The following is a 21,365-nucleotide window of genomic DNA, read 5'->3' on the forward strand; positions in this document are numbered from 1 at the left end:
AATACAAATATTAGTCAATGTTTCCTTGAATGGAACAATTTCAGGATTTGTTGTCATAAAGTTGTGAAAAACTGTCTTGTAAAGTGTGTGGTGACGGTCCACTGTGGAAAATGACTGTTTGTGGAACATTGAGATGTGCTCAGTGATTTTGGTTTAGGACACTTTGGTTTCATTTCAAACGTTGGTTTCTCCTAAATCTACAAACTCTCTCCACAAACTGTCTCCTAACTCTCAGGGATTCCTGCTGCTGGCAAAACTCACGGCTCAAGGAACCACTTCATGAATCAGTCACACTTTGGAATGAACTTTATTGAACAACATGTCATGGTCTGGAAGAAGCCCCAGTTCCAGCTGACAGAAGTCTGGTTCTGATCCATCAGATCTCACTAGCAACAGAACCAAAGCTTCACGTGTTGCAGCAACAGTTTCCATGTTTGGGAGGATCTTCTGAAGAACAGCTCAGTTCCAGATCACATCATGATGTTTGATGTTTTCTTCATTCCAGTAAATCATCTGTGTCTCCTTTGATCTGTGCTGAGTCAGCACTTTGACTTCTTTTCAACTTTAGATCCATCATTCAGAATCAAGGATTTATTGATAAATATGATTTATTGACAGTAAATAAAGAGTAAATGTATTCATCATCCAGCAGTGATTGTAAGTCTTTTATTTTGAAATTCCTCAAGGATGATCATCATGGTGGGATTTCTAGATCTGCATGAACTCATCCTGAATCCAAAAGACACTGGAGCATCAAAGAATCCAACCCATCTCTGCCAACATGAGGCTCTTACTTTGAAAAGTCTCAGACTTCCTGCAGGGAAACAGGCTTTCTGCTGCTGCACTGACAGATGTGCACGAGCTTGAAAGAGCTTCCTGACTGAGGAGCTGCAGACTTTCTCCTGCAGAGCAGCAGCTGACTTCAGCATCGTCATGGGAACACAGTCTGCTGCTGCTTCTGGAAACGTCTTCAAGGCTGTGGTGGGACTTGTTGGTCTGGAGGACAGATTCTCTGAGCAAATGCTGCTTCAGCTTCAAGCTTCAGCTCTTTTCTTCTGGCAGAGCTTAGAAGAAATGGAAACCTCCTTTGTTCTGACTGTTTGCTCCAAATCCCAGATTCAGGAATTCCTCCAAGAAGTTCAGCTCAGAGATCATCAGCAGAGAAAAGCCTGAAGTTCTGATGGAAAATGACAACAGAACATGATCAATATTATTGATCCACATGGAATCCAGAAGAAACTCTGAGGTGAAGACATGAAGACACAAGCTTCAGAGACATGAGGAGAAGTCAGAGTGGATTCATTCTGGACTTTCTTCTCACATCTTCTCTCCAGAACATCTTTGTCTTTGATCCTTCAAATCTTCTGAAATCTGATCATCCATGGATTGTTTTTGTGGGATCAGATCCAGAGTTGCTGAAAGTTCTGCTGCCCTCTGCTGGTCAAAGTGTCCAAACAGCAGAGAGGAGATTCTCTGGGATTCATTGGAGTCCAGATTCTCCTGGATGTGAACAGTCTCTGCTTCTGGAACAGAAGAGTCCTTCTCAGAGCAGCATTGAGGATCTGTTCTGTCCGGCTGAGAGCGCTCCCTGCTGGTAGGAGACAGAACCACATCAGCTGCTTTTCTTTGGCCGTTCAGAAACAGTCTGGAGACTCTAAAAAACCTCCACTTCCTGAAGCAAACGGATGCAGAGCATCATGTTTGATCCTCTTCCTTCACAAACGGCTCCATTGTTCCATCGCTCAGCAGTTTGACTAAAGCAGCTGAGAGTCTTGATGCAAACAGACCTCAGCAGCTCATCCAGAACGCCATGACAGAAGCACATGCAGCAGCACGTGCACGCTCCCAGAGAACAGCAGCTGATCCAAGTCCTGACTTTGAGGTGAGACCTTTCTGTTCTGCTTGGACCACACTTCAACATGAACTTCATTTCCCATCATTCCATCTGTCAGGAGAGAACAGCTGCAATCAGCTTCCTTCAGGAATGACTGCAGGTAGAAGGATCTTTCATTCTTCAGCACCACCAGGACCCACATCCAGCCCATCAACAGCCAGAACATCAGTGACATCAGCGTCTGATCTTCATCACATCATCATCATCATCAAAGGACCACCTCTACGTTTTACAATCTGATGGATTTCAGTCTTTCTGCAGCTTCTCATCAACTGGATTGTCAAATATTTTCATTTCCTGTTTTATGTTTTAAATGTTGAAGAAAAATCTTTTCAGTTTTAAAAAGATGAGACTAATAAAGTTATTGGAAAGACCCTGTCTGCTGCAGGACCTGTTCAGGTGCATTGTGGGTAATAATGTTCTGTTTGGGATATTTGCTGGATTCTGGATGTTGACAGTTGTGTTGGTCTTGATTGTTTACCGTTGTGGTTTGGATGTTTGTTGTTATTTGTAGCACAGCTGAGTAGGTTCTTCATAGACAACATGTTGCTCTGCCAATGTGCCTTTGGGCCAACTTGATTGGGCTGTTTGGAAGAATAATGAGGATAAATGAGAGCCTCCATCAGATCATGTTTCTGCTGTTTTTCAGAATCTGAAGCTGAAAGCTGTCTGTCATATTTATGCAGCCTTTTTCAATAGAAACTGATCCAAACTGCAGATTCTATTGATTTCTCCATCAGATTTATGTCTAGGGGTGTAACGATACGCTAAAATCTCAATTCGGTTCCATTCAGAGTCTCATAGGGCTCAGTTCCATACGTTTTGGTTCGGTACGGCTGTTTAACAAATCTGCCTGATGTGAATTTCTATTTTATGAACTATTACTTTATTGTTATTTATGGTGTGTTTTTGTGTGACTTTTTATCTTCCACTATGAAGCTGTCTAACCTGATCATGGTTGGTGATTTTGACATACACATTAATGATGACTCTGACCTCTTTGCCAGAGGTTTCAGTCTCATGGACTCTTTTAATTCTATTCAGCATGTGTCTGGGTTCACACATGTTAAAGGTGGAACACTAGACCTTATTTTTACATTAGGTATGCATATTTCTGTTGACATTTTTATTTCTGATCATCATTGTATTTTTTTTAACTTATCTTTCACCCCATTATTATTCCAGCTTCACTGACTCTATACGTTATACACAATAACCAAGCACCGTTCTACTTAAAAGACCTTTTGCAGCTGTACACTCCCAGTAGGTCTCTGAGATCATGTGACCAGAGTCTGCTGGTTGTTAAGAGAACCCGGTTAAAGACTAAAGGTGACAGAGCCTTTGCAGCAATGACTCCATCCCTCTGGAACTCCCTTCCTCTCAGCCTCAGATCTGCAGACTCAGCATTTTCTTTTAAAAAGCAACTAAAAACCTATCTGTTTAAAAAAGCTTTTTCTTATTTATTTTTTTGTATTATATTCTGTGTTTTACCATGTTTTACTGTGACGCACTTTGTGAGTTTTATCTTGAAAGGTGCTATACAAATTAAGTTTATTATTTTTATTCTTAAAATAGTCAAATAAAAACAGGAATAACAGTTCTTCTAATGTGCGATTTAAAACAGGGATTAAAATATTAGTAGGCTGAAAGATCATATTGTGCCTGAAAATAAATAAAATACAATATTGTTATATTTCTCTGCAGTGAGGAGGCCATTTGATATACTCTGCATTTTGGCACTGTTTATCTGAGTTGTTACCTACAAATACACATTGGTATATATTGATCATTTTATTTTAGTGTAAACTTACACCAGAAAATATTGATTAGAATACCAATAAGGTAACAGAGTGAAAAGCAGCAGATTAAGAGGAGTTACTATATAAAATCTTAACGATACCTATCTCTACTAGATATTAACTCTACTAGATATTAACTCTACTAGATATTAACTCTACTTTATGTTATCTCTAATAATTCAAAACAACTCATTTCTATTAACAGGTACATCTCAAATAATTCATTTTATGAACATTTTCCTTTATGTAGTTTCATTACAGATAGATTGAAATGTATTGATCATTTACTTTGTTGCTTTTGATAATTGTGGCTTAGAGAAGATGAAAACCTAAAAAAGCTGTCCAAGAAAGTTAGGATACGACAAGACAAGACTTTATTGATCCCCGGAGGAAAATTCAGTTGTTACAGCAGCCAAACAAGAAATATAGCAGTTCAAAAAACAAATAGTCTGTAAAAATTAAAATAGTAATAAAAAGTGGAAGTAAAAGTACACGTCATGACTAAATAAGTAAATCCAACAGCAGTTTCAGCAGTTCTAAACTGTGTCATTCTATAGCAGGAGTCACCAACCTTTTTGAGACCGAGGGCTATTTCATGGGCAGTAAGTGGTATGAAGGGCGCCACTAAAAACCTCCTAGCCCCCCCACCCCCCCACCCCCCAAAAAAAACAACAACAAAAACAAAACACAATTTGAGGACTTCCTTTGTGGGCCCTTATTTGCTCATTTTACACACAAAAACATGCATGAATTTTCCAGACTCGTATTACAGGGGGGGTCAAAGTCAGTTGCAGAAGGGGCCTAAATCCAAAACACACTTTAGGTTGCAGCCAAACAAGATAAACATTTATTGAACACACTAAAGCTAAACTTTAAACCTTTAAAACTTCAACTTAATTTTAACTTTTTAAACATAAATGTGAATAAAAACAGACAGAATAATAAATATATTCTGTCAAATGATGCAAATATGAACAAACAAAGCCAGGAAACATTAATAATTAGAAATAATAAATCAAATTATTCTGATTTCTTTGCTCTTTTGTCATTTTCTTAGAGCTCAACCCCTGACATCATATTTAGCAATAAGTTCATTTCTGCTTGGTGTGTGATGATCTGTGAGAGTGTCTGGTCTTGTGTGTGTCTGTGGTCCTGTGTGTTTCTTTGTGAAACTTAGAGGGATTTGATTATTTAAAAACATGTTATTGTGAAAATCATGTTTAGGTCTCATAAAACATTAAAAACTAAATCACAGAGCTCATCACTGGGATTACTCCAAAATATTTGGCATTTTCCTAATTTTTTACAACACCAACAGTAAAAATCCTCCAAAATCCTCAATATTTTCATAAACAAATGATCTATTGTTTATTTATGGTCTAAAAAAGTGCAGCTGTTTTCCAGCCTGCATTACCTGCTGTCTTTATTTAGACGTTACTATCACCAACTAAACAACCGTAAAAATAAATTTATATGTGACAGACAAGACAAGCCTACAGACAAGTATTGAAAATGTCCGCAATAATTAGTAAAGAATGACATTATTAGAATCAGCTGAGTCATTTAAGCCACCCCATGATCCAGGTGTTGCGCAATGGTCTCTATGCGACATTTCACCTCGCAACCTGCGGCCACTACCCCGTGCCATATATTTCACGATAGCAGAACTAAAGTGCATCAATTACCAATAGAAAGCACTGAATCACCACCCTCTAATATCCAGGCCGGTACTGTTGCGCTCAAGTCTTGATTCACTATCCTCTTACTGCAGCTCCACTGGACATGTCCGTATCTGCTACCCGAGCCTCATGCAAAGCACAACCCCGGTTTGTCGAAAACGACACTCACATAAGTTAACCGACAATTATATCTGTCTGTTTACTTTGAACATACCCACCACCAGCCAAACAGCATTAACCTCACTTCTGCTCACAGCTCCCTCACTTATGGTGAGCGATTTAACACACCAAGATTCCCCACTTCCCCATCAGTCTTAAAAGCTGAAGGTGGGGCTAACCCCCAGATCCCCCCCAATATATTTATTTGCTATATGAGCGGTGCTATTTTTGTTAAATGATATTTACCCTTCCACTCATTTTTTTACATTCTCGCTTTAACTGGGATAGTGATCTTTGTGTCTTTTGTGGAAATGATGTAGAAACTGTGGAACATCTTTTCTTTGAATGCTTTCATGGAAAAGAGTTTTGGTCTTCTTTTCATATTTGGCTCAAATCCAAAAATATCATCATTAACCCTTTAAATTGGAATACATTTAAAATTTGATAACAATTAATTGACAAAAATAAGGACTTTCTGATTAATGCACTGGTTGTAATTTCAAAGCATTTTATTCATACTTGTAAAATCTTAAAGGTAAAACCTCACATTAATGGATTACTCAACCGTCTCAACATAATCTCTAAATCTTTTCATTACATGAATCATAAGAACGCCCAGACATTGTGTCATTTATTTGATCTATTTAAACTTTTGTAATAGACCTTTATTTTATTATTTTTTAAGTTATATTTGTTTTTTTTTGTCTACCTTTATCTCAGAATTGATATTGTTGTCATTTATAGACGTGCCGTGGTTGTTTGTTGAATATTTGCTTCAATTAAAAAAAAAGATTTTTTGGGGGGTGCATTCCCTGCGGGCGCCACAAGGGGTGCTCGCGGGCGCCAGTGCGCCTGCGGGCACAGGGTTGGTGACCCCTGTTCTATAGTCTAACTGCTATTGGGACAAAGAACCTCCTGTATTGATTCATATATCAAAACAACAAGTTTTTTTATTTTTAGAAAAAGTCATTCTTACACATTCAATACTCACTTATGCCTCCCTCTAATGAAGTTACTACATCAATATGGTATGGAAGCCATCAGCCTGTGGCTCTGTGTACATGAAATGTAAGATCAGGATGCTATGGAGTTCATTAGAACATTGGGGTTTCACCCCAGAAGTTTTAGGCATTAAAAGCTTATTTTAAAATATTTAATTTTTCTGAGATACAGAACTTTTCCCCCTGTAAAATAATGTCTTCTGCTGTGGTACAGAGGTTAGAGGTCGACCTCTTATTGGAAAGTTTAGAATTTAGAGTTTAAACTAAATCCTTACATTGTCAACAAAGTCTTACAAGTTGTCATGTGTGCGTTTAGATTAGATACTTGACGAAAACCTTTTTTACATTATTTACAAGAAAAAGGCTTTTCTTCTGTGTGAGTTCTCGTGTCTTTTGAGACTAGATACATCACTAAAACTTTTTTTACATTCTTTACAAGAAAAAGGCTTTTCTCCTGTATGAGTTCTCATGTGTCTTTTGAGATGAGATAATTGATTAAAACTTTTTTTACATTCTTTACATGAAAAAGGCTTTTCTCCTGTATGAGTTATCATGTGTTTTTTGAGATAAGATACATCACAAAAACTTTTTTTACATTCTTTACATGAAAAAGGCTTTTCTCCTGTGTGAGTTCTCATGTGTGTTTTGAGATAAGATACATCACGAAAACTTTTTTTACATTCTTTACACGAAAAAGGCTTTTCTCCTGTGTGAATTCTCATGTGTGTTTTGAGATTAGATATACGACTAAAGCTTTTCTTACATTCTTTACATGAAAAAGGCTTTTCTCCTGTGTGAGTTCTCATGTGTTTTTTGAGATAAGATATATCACGAAAACTTTTTTTACATTCTTTACACGAAAAAGGCTTCTCTCCTGTGTGAGTTCTCATGTGTGATTTGAGATAAGATATATCACAAAAACTTTTTTTACATTCTTTACACGAAAAAGGCTTTTCTCCTGTGTGAATTCTCATGTGTGTTTTGAGATAAGATACATCACGAAAACTTTTTTTACATTCATTACACGAAAAAGGCTTTTCTCCTGTGTGAATTCTCATGTGTGTTTTGAGATGAGATATACGACTAAAGCTTTTCTTACATTCTTTACATGAAAAAGGCTTTTCTCCTGTGTGAGTTCTCATGTGTGTTTTGAGATAAGATACATCACAAAAACTTTTTTTACATTCTTTACATGAAAAAGGCTTTTCTCCTGTGTGAGTTCTCATGTGTGTTTTGAGACTAGATACATCACTAAAACTTTTTTTACATTCTTTACAAGAAAAAGGCTTTTCTCCTGTGTGAGTTCTCATGTGTACTTTGAGATGACATATTTGACCATAACTTTTTTTACATTCTTTACAAGAAAAAGGCTTTTCTCCTGTGTGAGTTCTCATGTGTGATTTGAGGTTAGATAGACGACTAAATTTTTTATTACATTCTTTACAAGAAAAAGGCTTTTGTCCTGTGTGACTTATCATGTGTACTTTGAGATGAGATATTTGACCATAACTTTTTTTACATTCTTTACAAGAAAAAGGCTTTTCTCCTGTGTGAGTTCTCATGTGTCTTTTGAGATCAGATCTGTGACTAAAGCTTTTCTCACATTCTTTACAAGAAAATCTCTTATCGTTTGCATGGATTCTTGTGTGAATTTTGAACAGAGATTTGTTACCAAAGCTTTTACCACATTCTTTACAGATATAACATCTTTTATCAGACCCAGTTTCCATGTAGTCAGACGTGTTAGTAATTATTCTTGAGTTTTTACCAGACTTGATAGAGGAAAGTCTCTTTTCTTTTTGAGATTTTTTATATTTCTTACCCAGATTAGTCTTCTTGGGATTTTTTCTAACATCAGAGTCACACTGACTTTCTGACATGTGAGAGCTGTCCACACTTTGGACATGTCGTCTGTCTCTTCTATTCCTCTGATCTCTGTTCTGTGGGTCTGTCTCTTCATCTGAAGTTGGTGTTGATTCTGTCTCTTCATCTGTAGTTGATGTTGATTCTTCATGTTGGTTTCCTTCTTCATCCTGACTATCAGTTACATTAAAGCTCTGTTGATTGTTTAGATCTGCTTCACTGTTTTCATCTTCCTCATAAGTAGGAATTTCCATCAAGGTATCAGTCTCCTGCTTCAGATCAAGCTGCTCTTCATCCTGACTGATGCAAAGTTCCCCTGGTTCCTCTTGAATCTGTGGAGGTTCTTGTTCCTCCTGCTCCTCTTTAATCTGCTGAGGTTCTGGTTCTTCCTGTTCCACTCTGAAGTTCCTCTGCTGGATGCAGAGATCTTCCTCTTTCGTCATCCAACATTGGGGGAGGACTGCAGGGGCACAAGAAAAGGTCCTTTTATATGCTATGGTGACTTTATTTATCGCTAAGTATCAATACAAATGATTGCAGTATCATTCAGTATATGCACATTAAAAAACTTAATTTAAAAGAAAAAAGTTTTTTTTGTTTTCTTTAGCACAACAGTATAAAACTGTGCTGAAAAAGCCCCCCCCCCTACATCTCCCACCTATGAGGAGAGCTTTTTCAGTCAATAACTTGTAGTCTGAACCAGTTATAGATAGAAAATAATATTTTCTTTGTTTTTTTAGGGAAATTAATTTGCAGATAAATAATTCATAAATGGTATAAACAGGTCTTTAATGTCATCTAACTGTATACTCAAATTAAATCATGCTGAAATAAATAGGAGAGATTTATTAGAAAGGGGACAGAGGGATTGAAAGAAAATGTACTTTTAACCTGATTCTGTCTCCAATTATTTTTTATAAGAAATTATAACAAGGAAAACAACAAATGTAATGTTTGGGATTCTTGTCATTATTGACAGGAAAGATGCAAGCATCTATAGTAAATTTTTGACACAGTCTTTGATGCTTATGTCAGCCCAACACCATCTGTGTAATGTTAGGAATATGCTGATAAAGTTACATTCACTTGTCTGTTATTGTATTTACTTTATTTATAGATCACCTCCAGGACCGAGGTCTGGGGCCCCCTCAATCGGGGTCAGAAACTTACTTGTGGAGGTGTTGGTGGGTGTGTTTATGTGTGCGCGTTAGCCTAGAGGTGCTGCTGGCAGCGCAGACTGTAAAAATGTGTCAAAATGGACGAGCTTTAAGACTTGATGTGAGAACTTGTAAAATAGAATGTGGCAAACCAAAAGTCTGCATCTGTGTGTAATTTTCAAAATATGGTGCAATTTGGTGCATTCTGGTGACATCTAGCACTTATTTATTCACTTTTCAATGACTGAAAATAGACCATATCAAACTTAAATCTGCTCTAGTCTGTTTCAGATGTTTTGAAGAGAGCGCTGCAGTGTAGTAGTTAACACTAGTTAAGACGTTTTCATGTTGCTTCTAATCACTGCTATTTCACATTTGTTCCTAATCAATAGTTAAGAAGTTTTATTTACTTTTTTGCTAGGACTGCCTTGACGTTCTGCTTTTTATTATTGTTGCAAAGTTACATTTACTTTTTAGTTACTTTAGTTATTTAATTTAATTAAATAATTGAAAAATTAAATAAAATTAAATTACTGAGATCATTCAGCTTTTGACTAGAAATACTTACTGCTAACAGTGTTGTAAAGAAAAACAAAATTAATTACTTTGACATTATTCTGCATTTGACTCTGAGATTCAGGTATTTGGAGTTGCCTTTGATTCTTTAACATTCAGCTTAAAGCTTAGTGCATACAGTTTCATCTTCAATGCATTCATTAAATATCTTGCTGTCCATAGCACTAATTCCACCCATTACTCCATCTAATATATTCCTATCTATTCCTGCCATGTCTTCCACATCTCTGACATGCTTCAGAGCTACGTGCGCACCACCGGCACGTGGCACGTGACCAAAACAATCATAGCGGATGTCAAACTTTCAAAGCGATGAAGACAAGGTAAATCTACACGTTTTCACAAAATATACGTCATTAAAAAAGGTGAAAAATATATTAACTGTTAGATATTCTAGTGGCCTGAGCGGACAAGTGAAAAATAAAATCTTGTGGTCCATACTGCTCGAAAAACAGGACCGGACCAGCGGACAAACAGCTATGTCGAGCCCTGTTGGGACAGGAAAAATTCAAACAATTTTGGCCCTATAAACCACCACAATGGATTAGACTTTCAGCTTTAATTTGAGGGTATTTACATAAAGTTCAGGTAGGCAGTGTACGAATCACAACTGTTTGCATATGTGCCTCCCACTTGTTAAGGAACCAAAAATAATTGGCCAATTGGCTTCTCAGCTGTTCCATGGTCAGGTGTGTGTTATTCCCTCATTATCACAATTACAACATTCTTAAAAAGAAGAAATGCACTTGGGAACTCAGCAACGGCAAACGACCCGAGAGATCACGGAAAACAACTGAGGTGGATGAAGGAATACTTCTGTCCCTGGTGAAGAAAACTCCCTAAACAGAGGTTATACCACAAGATGTAAAACCTTAGTGAGCCTCAAAAACAGGAAGGCCAAACTAGAGTTCTCTTGTATTTATTGATGATGTGACTGCTGACAAAAGCTGTAGGATAAATTCTGAAATGTTTCTGACAATATTATCTTTGGGAGCATTTGTGTAGCATAATTAAAAATAAAAGACAATACCAGCAATGCTTTTTCATTTTCAAAATGAAGCTGCATTTGTTTACTCAAAATTAAAAAGAAAAAACAATCCACCAAACCGCTTTTTCATTTTCTTCCTCAACACTGCTTATTCTGTCACTTAATTAAATGATAAAGAAAATAGTATTTGACATTTCATTTTCAAAAAGTTGTTTATTAAATGTGTAGCAAAATTCAGTTAGATATATCTAATTTGACAATGAAAATGGATTAACAGAAATGCTTTTTCATTTTAAAAATGTAACTGCATGATATGACTCATAAATTAAAATAATAAAAACTTTTAAATGCTTTTTCATTTTCTACCTAAAAAACGCTTATTCTCTGTCATAATTAAAAAAAAAGTGCAAAGAGGGGATTGCGTTTCATTTTCACATTCACCCTGCGAATAGTTTCGCATAACACAATTCAAGTTAGCATTTCTAGGGGAGAGGTGGGGGGATGACATCAGTGCCTGTTGATCCAACCAGCAAACGCCAAAAGTTTAGCATGGTGAAATCTGTTAGTGTTGTTCATGGATCTGTAGCTGTCCTGGAACAGCAAAATTAGTGTGAAGTAGAGGTAAGATCTTATGCCCAAGTCAGGTCGGGGACTAAAATGACGATCATTACTTTCGGGTCAGGTTGGGCCGGGCTTCTCTCTTGCTGACTTTTTTAATAAATATATGTTTATAAAAATGTACACTGTTAGCAGCTTAGCTTGTCTCCCCCTTTTTGCTATGTTTCTGTGGTGTGACTGCGGTCGTCAGGGAGGTGACGCATCGATGGAAGGAGGCGTTGCCTTGGGGCACTCAGCGATGACGCAGGCGCACGAGAGGGAAAAATGCGCAGGAGAGGAGAAAGTAGAGGCAGTTCTGCTGCATGTGTCAGTTTGAATGAGAAGGTGTTTGGAGACGTTGTGCTATAATAAAATCCCAGATAAAATCCCAGATTTTATTTTTTATCCGATTTTTTTTCCCCTCACCCTACTTAAGGAAAGGAATAAGTACAAACGGCAGACAACTTAAAGCAAATGTTACTTTTATTTAATCAAACGCAAGCCAAATGTAACCCCCATTACTGGGATGAATTATAAATAAATGAACACACTCTTGTAATCATGTTAAGTATACGATTTTTCTTCTTACTCCTTTTTTGGACTTGTGTTTAAATAAATTTGTCTTGTTTTTGTCTAATTTCGTTATTCTACACTTGTTTTCACTTGTCCAAAATGAAAAGGTTACTTACTTACTCAAAGTCCAAGCTGTGTTTTAAGTCACACTTTGTAGTCTAGACTAAAAGGAGACAAACACTCAGCTGGAGAGTAGCAGCATTTTCTAAAGGATTAACAATGCATCTTATAACTGGGATCTAAGAGTGTATTCAATTAATAAACCCCGTCTTCTCCACGGAGAGGATGATGAACCTGCAGGAGTCGCGGTAAACCCTAAAGTACAACACCCCATACTGGCCTTCATGACGAGTAAAAGAGCTCCAAGGCTCGCTTCCTTAGTTCTGGAAGGAAATAGAAATACTTGAATCAATTTTCTTAACTGCCAGACACGTCAATGAACCAAAAACACCAGAGTCCAATCTCAATCATTTCATTAACTAGATGCAAAATTACTGACATGACCAAAAAAACAGCTGTGCAGTCATAAACATGTGCAACAACTTGCAGATCTGCTTTGTGCTTTTCCCACTCATGCACTCACATTTCGTCCACAGATGAGCCCACATCTCTGCGCCTGTCATCTCACCGGCAACAGTTTCAAAACACAGGATCATTATGACGTTTTCATGTCACAGAAGGAAACGCTTTTTATTCTATCATTTAAATCGCCCGTTCCTAAAGGCTGACATGGAAAGTAATGTACATTGTGTAAAACTTTAACGTTTTATTGAAAAGAAGTGGCAGTATTTATATAGGTGGGCGGGGTCAGAGTAACAGCACTGAGTGAATGGACCCCTTATGACCCCATTGGGGGAAAAAGTCATTTTGAGAAGAAATGATCATTCAAACATTATTTTTTTTCCAAGTCTAAATACTACAAACAGAAGACAGATCAAGTGCTTCTTTTTGTCTAATGGAAGTGAAGCAAATCTCAGCATAGAGGCAGTTTTTCTAAACTGAAATCACTGACATTAAACAGCCTGAAAATTCATGGAGCTGAACTGGACACAGAAAAACCTCCCTGTTGTGTTTCCACCCACCAATGAGGAGCAGTTTGATGAAGATGAAGCTGCACTGGAGGAAGAATCAGCCCAGAAAAGATGGAGAACAATTCTGACACTAAGCAGTTTTTCACTGATGTGTTCAGGTTTGAATCTTTTCTGTCTGCAGATCCATGAGCAGGACCCTGTCTTTGGGTTTTAGCTTGAAATGTAGTTTTGGAAATAGAATCTGTCTGAATGTCTGGAATTGGAGACATGGAGACATCAAAGAGGTTTAGATGGATTTTGGGTTTGACAGAGAAATCTGCTGAAAAGAACTGAACTAAAAACTTAGAACCACAGACGACAAAACAGATTGTTCTTTTTTATCTGCTAACAATTTTCTCTTTGATCTGTTAAGGTTTCCTGTTTGTCGTTAGCTGGAGGGACTAACTAAGATCATGTGATTTGAAGAATTTTGTCGGCTGCACTGACCAACAATGTCTTCTGTCTTTTCAACCGGAAGGGACAGAAGAGACTCTTCCAGGACACGCTGTTGATGGACTGCATGTTTGGAGAGCTTGAAGCTCAAGATAGAACCGTTGTTGAAGTGAACATACCGATAGTGTGGAGATGATCTCTGTTCTGTGGGTCTGTCTCTTCATCTGAAGTTGATGTTGATTCTTCATGTTGGTTTCCTTCTTCATCCTGACCATCAGTTACATTAAAGCTCTGCTGATTGTTTAGATCTGCTTCAATGTTCTCATCTTCCTCATAAGTAGGAATCTCCATCAAGGTATCAGTCTCCTGCTTCAGATCAAGCTGATCTTCATCCTGACTGATGCAGTGTTCCCCTGGTTCCTCTTTAATCTGTGGAGGTTCTGCTTCCTCTTTAATCTGTGGAGGTTCTGCTTCCTCTTGTTCCTCTTTAATCTGTGGAGGTTCTGCTTCCTCTTTAATCTGTGGAGGTTCTGGTTCCTCCTGTTCCTCTTTAATCTGTGGAGGTTCTGGTTCCTCCTGTTCCACTCTGAAGTTCCTCTGTTGGTTGCTGAGATCTTCCTCTTCAGTCATCCAATGCTGGGGGAGGACTGCAGGGACAAAACACAACAAGGAGAATTTAATTCCGGTAGCCATTAGCCAGACATCCATGAAGAACGCGGAGAAGGAGGCTACGCCTTTGTTTATACAGTAACATAACTATGGTGTTGTCAAGTCAGTGCCTAAAAAATTGCGCATCAAAACAGCAAAACCGCGCATCAAAACCCCAAATCTGAGAATCAAAATGCATAAATTAAGAAACCAAAAGCTATAATTTGCCACCAAAGCTTTGACCCAAAGCACAATCATATTTCTCAGTTGCCGATTTGTTTTCTCACCATTCTGAAATCCTCTTTTTTAGTTGCAGTTTATTTTGAAATCGTCTTTTTGAGTTGCACTTTTATTTTTTGCGGTTTTGATTCTAAAACCTTTCGACATGAAAAACAGCGACATATCAGTCATGGGGAGGAGAGGCGGGACATCCCCAACATCCAGAAGCTCATTGGCTACCGAATAACACAGAGTCTTACGTCAACAGACCACTTTCAAAGGGTGAGTCTCTCATGTTTTTTCATATATTTCACTATATTAAACTATCAAACGTGTACTTTATGTAACCGGAGGACGCCAGCACAGTCAGATAAGGAGCTCCACCAGTAGCTGCTACTAAAAAAAGATGTTAGACAGTAAGATGTTGCATGAAAAACTATCACCATTGTTCTCCTGTGTTAGTGTAGCCCCGATGAAATTCTGTGCTATCACTTTAAATTATACTGCGCTGTATCCTCCTAGTGAAATTCTGCACTGTCACTTTAAATTTGCCGGTTCCCTTGCGCTGTGCAAATACCGCGAGACTATAATTTCTATAGTGACGTGGCTTTCGTTTTTGGGAGACCTGTCAAAGCACTGACAGGTTGCAAGTACGAGGGAGCTGGGCTGTGTACCCGCTGCTGCAGATCGGCATTAATTATCTGAAGCCGGGATTTAAATCTGCACAGTTGAGCAAAAAGTGAACTGGTGAGTGCAGCTATGATTGAGACCGCTGGCGCGGGCGCCAGCTTAAATGAATTGTTTTTTTTTATAATTGGATGTGGTTAAAAAAAAACTATTTTTCTGCTTGATAATTAATGTTGAAATATAAATTGTGAGTACTCGTTGAAATGAAATTGATGATCATCTACATTGAAATAGAATTTTGAAATGTTGTACAACTATCGATTATGCACTTAAGATATTTTTTGTAGTTTCCTCCTGATTATGAATTGCATATGCATTTGTTTATTATGTTAATTAAGGAGGTTGTGGGAATATGCTTTCTTTTGATCAAAGGAAATTATTGTTTATTTATTGACCCTGTTTTAACAGGCCAGGTCGCAAGACTGGTCGTCTTGCAGACCAATTTACTGGATGCTCAACCTGAGCACTGGACAGAATTGTTTATCAGGGAGTTTTTTACCACTCCCAGAAGAAAAAAAAGGAGGATAAATCCTCTGCAGATGGCGAGCTAAAAAGGAGCCCCGATCCTGACTTGGATTCTGCCCTCTTCACTGCCAGTGCGGTAGGAACTAACCCCCTTCTCATCCAGCAAATCAGCTGGAGTGTTCTTTTCGTTTTCCCAAAAGAGAACTATAAAAACTCTTTCATAAGGCCTAATGGACGCCTTAAGAACTATAAAGACAAAACAACAGAAAACATCCTCTGAACTAAAACAAATTCCTTTGTTGTATATATTGTGATTTTTGTATTCACTGTATATTGTAAATACATTCACATTAGCAACTCAAGTCTTGTCTGTGGTTTTTAAACATTCACATTCCTCCATGAGTCGAACCAAACTAGACCAAATTAATTAAAACCAACTTTGTAAAGTTTATGTAAGACATACATGCTACATTAGCATGCTAGCTAGCTCAATGCTAGCGGGGTTTCTGGCTCTCTTTGTGACTTTTATGGATTTTATGTCTTTTTTACGACAGTGTCAGAATTGGCCATGTGAACCTGGGAATAATTGCCCGTGAATTGTCTCTAGAAATAATCAAATATTTTTTTCAAGACCTATATTAATGTATAACCTATAAGGTTTCTCAAAAGTCCCTTTAGGAATTACAGAGGGAATTGAACAACAAAGCAACATATTGCTGTAAGAAAGTGAAAGCTAAATGACACCTTTTCTAGTTTTGGATCAAGTTCAACTCTATTACAAAAATAAATAAATAAAATAAAAGAAGTAAAAAAAATTATGATTCAGAAACACATTTTTTGAGGTACCAGAACAAATTCAATAAAGTCCTTCTGATTCTGAACTGTATTCCAAAACCCTTTTTTTCCTCAACCTTAATGATTGCAGGTTCACACAGGATGTTACCTCTCACAATATACAGGTACTGAGTATCATTTAATCAAACAATCCAGCACATAACTGCAGGATGTAAGATGCTGGCAAGTAAAGCATACATGGAGCGCCACAATCAAGTGGCTGGAATAATATACAGGAATATGTGTGCAGAATATGGACTGGAAACCCCAAGGTCAAAATGGGAAACACCTCCGAAGGTGTTAGAGAATGAGAGGGCAAAGATCCTGTGGGGCAAAGATCCTGTGGGACTTCCAGATCCAGACTGATAGGATGGTAATGGCGAACCAACCAGACATTGTAGTGGTGGATAAAGAACAGAGGAAAGCCGTTGTGGTGGATGTGGCAGTGCCAAGCGATGGGAACATCAGGAAGAAGGAACATGAGAAACTGGAGAAATACCAGGGACTCAGAGAAGAACTGGAGAAAGCATGGAAAGTGAAGGTGACAGTGGTGCCTGTGGTAATTGGAGCACTCGGGGCAGTAACCCCCAAGCTGGAGGAGTGGCTACAACAGATACCTGGAAAGACCTCAGACCTCTCAGTCCAGAAAAGCGCAGTGCTAGGAACAGCTAAGATACTGCAGGACCCTCAAGCTCCCAGGCCTCTGGTAGAGGACCCGAGCTTGGAGGAGAAACCACCCGCGGAGGGTGAGAGGGGCGTTTTATATATATATATATTTTTTTTTTCATTTTTACTTTCTTAAATACATTTTTCTTTGTGTGCAGGATGCTATAGACATTGGATGACAGTCTCACTTAAACCAGGCAGAGAAGGAAACTTTTTGAGTTGTTGTTCGCTCTGTGGTTTGTCCTCTCTCCTCTCAGACCTGTTACTATTGTTCAACACTTGTGGGACATCGGAAAACCATTTACATTTCTGAACTGATCTATGAATGTCATCACAGCAGGATGTAACAAAACTAACAATATTAACAGATCTCATCTGCCTTACAAAATACTGCCCCCCCTTTATGAAAATAAATGGCTACTAATCACCACTGCTATTTTGTAAAGCTTCACTTTTTAATGTTTGACCATTAAATGTGTTTTGTACAAAAGACTGATGGTTTTGCAAAGATCTTTGAGACACAGAGTCAAGTGCATTGGATTCTGTGAAAATCTGAACCACAATTCAGAGAAATTAAAATAACTTTTTAAAACTCCTCATAAGACTTGAGGTGAGCTGATGGAAAAGTCACTGTTTTGTGCAGGCGGCACTGAGAAATGGGAAGCAGACATTGTGCCTGGGCATGTTGTCAATGCAATCATGGTCAAAACGGACAACTTTGTTAAATGCTCCCCTTTTAGTTAACAGGAGATGTCCGTGAGCCTGCCAGACAGCCATTGCATCATATCTTCGCATCTTTGGGTCCGGAAAACGGCAAAGTCAATTAACCAAAAAAAGAAGAGAAAAATTAAGATTAAAATTGTTTCCATGACCTTCAAGAAGTTGTAGACAACCACGTCGTAGCTGACTCAGTATTTCTGCCTTTTTTGTCATGGCATGCATAACAATGGCCCTTACAGAAAACAACAGACATACAGGAATAGTCCATTTTAAAACCACCACCTTATTTTAAAAATAACTACTAATTCTATAAATGTTTAATACTGGGATAATTTTAAGGGGAATAAAGCAGGTTTTTGTTGGTCTGCTACAATTTACTCTGTTCTGATTCACTCATTCTGCCAGTCTGCATAGTGCAGACGCATACATTTTGTAAATACGGCACACCAATATGTTGCTTTGTTGTTCAATTCCCTCTGTAATCCCTAAAGGAAACAATGAGAAACCTTATAGGTTATACATGAATGTATGTCTTGAAAAAAATATTGGATTAATCTTAGTGAAGATTCACGGGCAATTATTCCCAGGTTTGACATGGCCGATCCTGAAACTGCCGTAAAAGCATGGACTTTGTTTAATCCATTAAAGTCATGAAGAGAGCTGGAAACCCCGCTAGCATTGAGCTAGCTAGCATGCTAACACAGGAGAACATTGGTGATAGTTTTTCATGCAACATCTTACTTTCCAGCATCTTTTTTCACTAGCAGCTACTGGTGGAGCTCCTCATCTGACCGTGCTGGCGTCCTCTGGTTACATAAAGTACAAGTTTGATCATTTAATATCATAAAAGATTTGAAAAACATGAGACACTCACCTTTGAAACTGATATGTTGAAGTGAGACTCTGTGTTATTCGGTAGCCAATGAGCTTCTGGATGTTGGGGATGTCCCGTCTCCCCTCCCCTTGACTGATATGTCGCTATTTTTACATGTCGAAAGGTTTTAGAATCAAAACCGCAAAAAATAAAAGCGCTACTTAAAAAGAGGATTTCAAAATAAAACTGCACCTCAAAAACAGGATTTCAGAATGGCGAGAAAACAAATCGGCAACTGAAAAATATCTGCTTAAAGGCCTGTTCACACCGGGACGAATTTCGCCGGCGATTTTCGCCGACGTTTAACGCCTCGTGACTAAACAAAGGGCACCAACGAGAGTGTGCACACCGACGCGAAAAAACGCCACGCGTTAAAGCGTCAAAAAAAAAACCCGCCTCGGGTTCGTTTTTTTTTTCCGACGCGTCGCATCGAAATCTACTCGACCAATGAGAATGGCGCTTTTGCTCACGTGTCTGGAGCTTCTGAAGTTACAGTAAAACACAACTTGGGGGCGCTCAAACACAAAACTGCCTTGCTGAGCACACATACCAGCGAAGAAGTTAGACGCCAAGTAGCGTCTACACTGCCGCGAAGAAATAATGACGGACATTCTAAAATATCCCCGAACCAAGCACCAGTTGGAGCTACTGGTGCTTGAAATATTCCTGTTTTCTTTGTTTGATTCTGACAAGCGTGTAAATACTTGCTCTCTTCTTCTGAGTGAAAAGCGACTTTAAGAATCGTAAAGTTGCGCAGCGCCACCTTGTGTACAGGAGTATTTCTGTTTTACATTAAGCGCCATCTAATGTCAGGGAATGAAATTGCATGTTCACTCTACTCATCGTCAGCGAAAATCGCCTGGGTGTGAACACAAAAAACGTGGCGAAAAACGCGGCGAAAAACGCTGGCGAATAACGCCCGGCGAATATTCGTCCCGGTGTGTACGGGCCTTTAGGTTATAGTTTTTGGTTGCAAATTATAGCTTATGCATTTTGATTCACAGATTGGGGTTTTGATGCGCAATTTTTTTAGGCGCTGAATTGACACCATACACAACTTTGCGCTGCACAAAATTGTTCCCAAAAAAACATGTAGTTATCTCCATCGAACTTTAACAGTTCATGTTTGGTGTTACGGAGTGAAAGAGAACAGTAATAACCCCCCCAACATGAAATCCCCCGGCGGGCGGCTGTGTCGTATTTTCTCACAAGATGGAAACTTCTGTTGTAAAATGAGGATGTGTGGTTCTAAAACTTTTTGTAATTGATACAGAACGAAAGTGACATACAGCAAAAGAACAAGGAACAGTAAACTGTACATCAAATGTTCAAAATAAACGCCAGGGGATATACAAGCAAAAAAATAAACTTATATTTAATTATACAACTGAGCAAGGTGATAACGTTTTAATTTCTTCTTTGTTTGTACTGGGGGAAATGGAATGTAAGTAACATCTAACTTGGGCTAGTAAATCAAGAAAATTAGGAACTTTATTGCTGAATTTTGATTTGTGAATATAATATAATAATAATAGAATCAGAAGATTTATTAAATAAAATTGAGATACACGTGTATTATCATAATTAACGTAACCAAATAAGATATTTTTCCATGTTAAAGTAAAATGTGTATAAATTTGAGTTTTTATCAAGTTTGTCAATTTTGTCCCATATTTTTTCCGTGTACTTGCAGGTCCAAAAAATATGCACCGTTTCCTCAGATTGAGGACAGAAAGAACAGTTTTTATCAATATCCCTTTTAGCCTTTGCATATACTGATTTGTTGGATAAAACCTATGAATGATCTTGAATGAAACCTCTTTCACTTTGTGGTTCTGAAACTGCGCGTGTGTGTGAGTACAGGGAGCACGCCACGTGCAGCTCAGGGGCAGTGAGAGCCCCTCCCAGCCCAAAAGGTGACAAGTCTGAACACAGGACTAGCAGAAAAAGATCAGCAAAGATGAATGTATTTTATGTGTTTACTATAGTTCCAATCACGCACCATATGCAGAACCTAAAAAAAAAACGTTTGGATTTTGTCAAGCACCAGTAAAATCAATGATCATTGGAGAAAATATCTGAGGAGTCTGGAGGACCACAAGAGACTGATTGAAATAAATATATATACGCAGAGGTGGGTAGTAACGCGTTACATTTACTTAATCTTTACTTAGTAACTTTTTGGGGAATTGTACTTGTGAGAGTACCCCGGGGTTTATCGCCCGGGGAGTAAGTTAGTGTAGAACCACCACTGAGTGACAGACAGCTCCCCAAAGAGAAAAGCATGAAGCTCAAAGGGCTTCTCGGTTTCTTTGATGAAGCTAAAATACCTATGTGGTGTAGCTGAAGCTGCGGGTTCCAGCTGCTATCCAGCAGTCTGCGCTGACGACAGAGCTCCTCCTCGTTCTGGACGATGGTTCCTTCAGCAGCAGAAAGTTGTTCTCTGACAGAACCTTCCTGAGGTTCTGAAGACATGGTTCCTGCTCCGATCTTCAGCTCCAAC

At 38.3% G+C, this 21,365-nt stretch overlaps 1 pseudogene across 1 annotated transcript in view; it reads right to left on the minus strand.

Annotated features, from left to right (window-relative positions):
• Positions 1-4,044: 4,044 nt before the first annotated feature.
• Positions 4,045-21,365, minus strand: part of LOC144986859 (uncharacterized) — a 30,935-nt pseudogene continuing 13,614 nt past the window's right edge. The window contains exons 2-3 of the transcript XR_013650717.1: positions 13,929-14,396; positions 4,045-8,855 (exon numbers count right to left, since the gene is read on the minus strand). The product of XR_013650717.1 is annotated as an uncharacterized LOC144986859 (transcript). The remainder of the gene's footprint in view (positions 8,856-13,928; positions 14,397-21,365) is intronic.

This window comes from Oryzias latipes, chromosome 2 (assembly GCF_053564925.1).
Source record: "Oryzias latipes strain Hd-rR chromosome 2, Olatipes_Hd-rR_3.1".
NCBI lineage: Eukaryota > Metazoa > Chordata > Actinopteri > Beloniformes > Adrianichthyidae > Oryzias > Oryzias latipes.